This window comes from Adiantum capillus-veneris, chromosome 6 (genome assembly GCF_014529385.1).
Source record: "Adiantum capillus-veneris isolate H3 chromosome 6, ASM1452938v2, whole genome shotgun sequence".
Taxonomy (NCBI): Eukaryota; Viridiplantae; Streptophyta; class Polypodiopsida; order Polypodiales; family Pteridaceae; genus Adiantum; species Adiantum capillus-veneris.
The window spans coordinates 82,243,490-82,249,355 of NC_140936.1; the positions used below are offsets into that span (position 1 = coordinate 82,243,490).

General features: G+C 43.7%; 1 pseudogene across 1 annotated transcript; it reads right to left on the reverse strand.

Moving 5' to 3' along the window:
• Positions 1–1,670: 1,670 nt before the first annotated feature.
• LOC147455785 (pentatricopeptide repeat-containing protein At2g39620-like) lies at positions 1,671–5,866 on the reverse strand (annotated as a pseudogene). The gene is made up of 2 exons (XR_015188414.1): positions 5,729–5,866; positions 1,671–5,550 (listed from the first exon to the last, which is right to left on the reverse strand). The product of XR_015188414.1 is annotated as a pentatricopeptide repeat-containing protein At2g39620-like (transcript).

Genomic DNA, 5,866 nt, shown 5'->3' on the forward strand with positions numbered 1-5,866 from the left:
CTTTTCTTTGATCTTGAAGATATAGATGATCTTCATGGGCGTTAGTTGTTCTGATTTGGCATGCGAAGTCCATAGAAGATCTTTTATGTTTCTATCCTCCCAACAGTAGACTCCGATCCTAAAATTATCAGTACTAAACCATTTCAAAGGCTTCAAATCAACTTGATTATATCCCTCGAATTCTAAAGTTGGTGGTGCTTCTTTTGCGACCATATCTGAAATTATGGTATTTACTTCTAATCCCCATTTGTCTATCACGTCAAGGTTTTCGACTTATAAATACTGAGTTCCATTTCGATCTATATACACTTTTTCTTGTTTATTTGTCCTGATTTCCTCTTCGAACTCAATACTATGGTCATCAATGCGAATAGTGTACTCTTCATTAGGATCCAGGTAAACCTGAGCTCCATGACGATTAGTCTTATAAAAAGAAAGTATGTGCTTATAGCGCATTGTCGTTCCGGTTTCTGAGTGAGTCGAATAAAAAGACATTTCGGACGTCGAATCAGAAAAAGTGTTTGAGACTTCTTCATATATAGTGTGCAAGGAATTGCATTGATTTACGCTTTCTTTGGTGGATACTCTACTGGAGATTTCTCCAAATATGCACTGATTTTCTAGTACACGACTAAATTCAAGATTCATAAACACTTGTAAAGCCCTCGATAGAGTACTTACCTTTAAATTGACTTGTCAATTTCTTCCACTAGACTGAATTGCACTTTCTGTCAAGCTATCGATTCCTTGTTTGCAACGTAAGCACATGCTTATGGTTTCAAATCCCACTGTAAGTCAAATGTCAAATTTGCGATTATTAACCGTAGTGAATTTTTGACCTGGTCATTTTCGACCCAGAATGTACCTAAATGCTTAGCAATGATGCCGCAATACCCCGCCTATGCTTGGTTTTTTATTTTGAAGTGTAAATTCTTACTTATGATGAAATTAAGCCGTGGGTCGGCGAAGCCAAAAGCTACGAAATACTGTGATGTGTTTACGTCAATATGCGTAGAGCTCTTACCTACAGTTGCAATGCAACAAACGCGACTGCAATGTGACAATTGGAGGAGGAGTAGGAAGCGCGAGAAGGAGAGAAGTGAACGCCGTTAGCTCACACTGTGTATTTCATTATCAAAAACTTACAAATAACTTACAAAAATTGGTTTTTATATCTTAACCAAGGTTTTTGATGGTCAAAACCAATAATTTGAGAGCTCTAAATAAAGATTGATAATGACAGGTTGATACAATCTGGAAGCTTGTAGCTCCGACTCATCAATTACAAGGTTTATTCGAAAAATAAGAGTTACAATATTCTCAATTTATCAAAAATAATAAGTATTTTTACAATAAAAGATCCGAAAAATGATACCCGTGGTATCCGTGTTAGCTTGCTGCTAACAACCACCAACTCGGCTTCTCCATCACAAAGAAGGACCAAGGAGGGCTCGACCTATGCTCAAGAGATTTCAGGAACGGTATGTAAAGCTTCATGCTCTAGGAACAAACGGAAACAAAATTGAGAGCTCGTCTATCGGGAATTTCCTGCAAGAGAAGGAATGGACCATGGAGTCTGGTGAGTTAGAATGGAGGGGTCACTCAGGTTCTTGTGCTTGTAAAAAGATTCTCTCTAATAAAGATTCTCTTTAAGAGGGGACACTAACCCATCTTCCAAATACTATGTCAATTTCCCCTCTCATCTCTTTTGAGTTGGAACTTTATTCATTTTCAGCTTGTTGATTATTTGTGTGCGCTCCCGTTTGTGATTGGAGATATTGGGACTCACTGACCGAATTCTAAAAGATGCCATAACTCTTAGCATATACACCATCACAAAGGTAAACGACAACTTCCTCAAATCAAACAAAGTACGAAGCAGTTTGAAGACAGCTCTTCGAAGCCATGTCTATGCTTCATTTGTTGCAATCCGTTCTATTCGCTTGTCATTGATAAGGATCTTGAGAAGCTCTAGGGAAAAGCTGGGATTCCTTCTGTATGTCAATTAATACCTCTACGTACCTCCCTTACTTCAGCCCAAGACAAAAGGTCATTAATGCCCTCCAACCTCGCCAATGCTCTTGGGTAAGCAAAGATGCAAGAAGCATGATCGTTCCAAATATCCCAGATCTTCTTTCCATCTGTTGGCCTCGTTCTGGTCTTATAGGGGTTGAGTGGACCCTCCCCTCCTAGAACGGCCTTCATATGCGTCCACCAAGGCATACCACTCTTTGCGTCTTGCCAGTTTGAGGCTCTTGAGCATAAACCACTTGGGAGCCTCTCCTTTGCTCATTTGCATTTCAGCTCGGGCCTCTCTCCAGCTAGGATGGCCAAGAAACTGAAGGCTCGGATAAAAAGTCAATGTCCGACCATTCTGATATGAGAGTCCTGAGCCTCTACTTTGGACAATCTTAAGATCAAGGTCCTCACTCCTCATTTCTTATTGATAATAACCAGATGAGCATTTTCCACCTTCAAAAACATGCAAGGGATTTGAATCCTTGACCACTGTTTTACGTCCATCTATTTTTTAAATCGGTGAGGTAGCGGCATGGCCATCCCTGAAAACCTGCATGTTTTTGGTGATGCGCATACCTGGTCTTTGTGGTGTATTGATGATTGCACAAGCAGTAGCCAGTTTCTCATAATGCTGACAAAAGAAAACCTTCTTCGAATCAAGGGGAAGATTTTGTGTGACCCAATGCAAATCTGGGGAATTTCCTTGTAGGGAAAATTTTGAGTTAAAGATCTTGTCGCTTAGAATAAATTTGTCTGCTTGCCAATGCTCAGCATCCCCAACAAAATCTATAAACCTTTCAATTTGCATTCAATGTTTTGTGCTGCCTCCTGCATGCCTGCAGCTGCATAAATGCTAATCATTAATACATATGCTGCAGCATTACAGTTATCTAATTCTACCGCACGCTGAAAGGCCAATCTTCCAAGCTCCACATTTCCCCATTTCCGACAAGCACCTAGAAGAGCCAACCAAACTGGAGGATAATCAGATGATGGCATCATCTTGATTACTCTCATAGCTTTATCAAAATGCCTTGCCCGCCCGAAAAGGTCAACCATGCAAGTGTAGTGCTCAATGTCTGGTTTAATGCCATACTTTTCCCTCATGCTATCAAAAAGCATTTGGCCCTCATCTAGTAGACCTGAGTGACTACATGCATTGAGCACACGATAAAAAGTGATTGCAGTTGGGGAGGTTCCCTCATCTTGCATCCAACAAAAACAGTTCAGAGCTTCCTCGGCCAGCCCTTGCTGGGCATATCCTTCTATAAGAGCACTCCAAGAAACTTCGTTTGGCGAGAAACCCTCACTCCGCATCTGGTCAAAACAGCCTAAAGCTTCCTTGCCACAGCCATGTTGGGCATATCCTGCAATCAGCGCGCTCCAGGAGACGACATTTCGGACAGAGAGCTCATCAAGAACTTTTTGTGCTTTCGTAAGGGCACCACATTTGGCATACATATCGACCAAAGCATTGCCAAGCACAACATCTTTCTCCAACAGCCCCTGTCTAGCAATCTCATCATGAATTCTCTCACCCATGTCAATGTCGTGCGTAAGGCTACAGGCGTTCAAGGTACAAGCATAGGTGATTGCATCTGGACAGAGGCCTTCCCTGCGCATTTGGTGAAAACAGCCCAGAGCTTCCTTGCCACAGCCATGTTGGGCATATCCTGCAATCAGCGCGCTCCAAGAGACAACATCCCGGACAGGAAGCCCATCAAGAACAACTCGTGCTCTTGCGAGGGCACCACATTTGGCATACATATCAACCAAAGCATTGCCAAGCACAAGATGTTTCTCCAACAGCCCCTGACTAGCAATCTCATCATGGATTCTCTCACCAACGTGAAGGTCTTGTGTGAGCCCACAGACCTTCAAGGTGCAAGCATAGGGGATTACAGCTGGAGAAAGGCCTTCCCTTCGCATCTGCTGAAAACAGCCCAGAGCTTCCTTGCCACAACCATGTTGGGCATATCCCGCGATTAATGCGTTCCAAGTGATGACATCACGAACAGGAAGCCCATCAAGAACCTTTTGTGCTTTCGTGAGGGCACCACATTTGGCATACATATCGACCAAAGCATTGCCAAGCACGACACCTTTCTCCAACAGCCCCCGACTAGCAATCTCATCATGAATTCTCTCACCCATGTGAAGGTCTTGTGTAAGGCCACATGCCTTCAAGGTGCAAGCATAGGTAATTGCATTCGGCGAGAGGCCTTCCCTTCTCATTCGGCGAAAACAGCACAGAGCTTCCTTACCACAGCCATGTTGGGCATATCCTGCAATCAACGCACTCCAAGAGATAACATTTCGGACAGAAAGCTCATCAAGAACTTTTTGTGCTTTCGTAAGGGCACCACATTTGGCATACATATCAACCAAAGTATTGCCAAGCACAACATCTTTCTCCAACAGCCCCTGACCAGCAATCTCATCGTGAATTCTCTCACCCATGTCAACGTCTTGCATAAGGCCACATGCCTTCAAGGTGCAAGTATAGGTGATGGCATCTGGAGAAAGGCCTTCCCTTGGCATCTGGTGAAAACAGCCCAGAACTTCCTTGCCACAGCCATGTTGCGTGTATCCTGCAATCAATGTGTTCCAAGTGATGACATCCCGGACAGGAAGCCTATCAAGAACTTCTCGTGCTTTCATGAGGGCACCACATTTGGCATACATATCGACTAAAGCATTGCCAAGCATAACATGTTTTGCCAACAGCCCCTGATTAGCAATCTCATCATGGATTCTCTCACCCACGTGAAGGTCTTGTGTAAGGCCACATGCCTTCAAGGTGCAAGCATAGGTGATTGCGTTTGGAGAGAAGTCTTCCCTTTGCATCCAATGAAAACAGCACAAAGCTTCCTTGCCACATCCGTGTTGGGCATATCCCGCAATCAAAGTGTTCCAAGAGACCGCATTTCGGATAGACAGCTCATCAAGAACTTTTTGTGCTTTCATAAGGGCACCACATTTGGCATACATATCAACCAAAGCATTGCCAAGCACAACATGTTTGTCCAACAGCCCTTGAGTAGCAATCTCACCATGAATTCTCTCACCCATGCGAAGGTCTTGCGTAAGGCCACAAGCCTTCAAGGTGCAAGCATAGGTGCTTGCATCTGGAGAAAGGCCTTCCCCTTGCATCTGGTGAAAACAGCCCAGAGCTTCCTTGCCAAAGCCATGCTGGGTGTAGCCTGCAATCAACGCATTCCAAGTGATGACATCTCGGACAGGAAGCCCATCAAGAACTTCTCGTGCTTTCATGAGGGCACCACACTTGGCATACACATTGACCAATGCACTCCCTAAATATGCGTCTTTTTGAAGTAGCCCACTATTGCAAAGCTCGGTGTGTATCCTACCGACTTGATACAAATCTTTCTTCTGGGCACAGGCTTTTAATCTGGTCAGAAAAGAAAAATTCTTTGTTTTTGAATCTTCAGCATGTTCTCCCTGTGTATGCTTGACTTGTGTAGTGAATATTGCTTCTTTCTTGGGTTTATCAGTGGATTTGGCGCCACTCTGTTGACACACAGCCAGCTTATACCATATTCCCCAACCAGGAAAATTGAAAATAAGGACTGTCTGTGTGTGTGTGTGTGTGTGTGTGTGTGTGTGTGTGTGTGTGTGTGTGTGTGTGTGTGTGTGTGTGTGTGTGTGTGTGTGTGTGTGAGAGAGAGAGAGAGAGAGCGTTTCTTACCTTGACAGTATGCAGTCCCGAAGAGGCGGCCAACATAGCCCTCGACTTGTTCCTCATTTGCATATGCAGAAAAACATCAGAAGAAGCTGAAAAAAGAACGAGTCATTGTCAGCAGACAACGCCTCCTCTTGCGTTTTG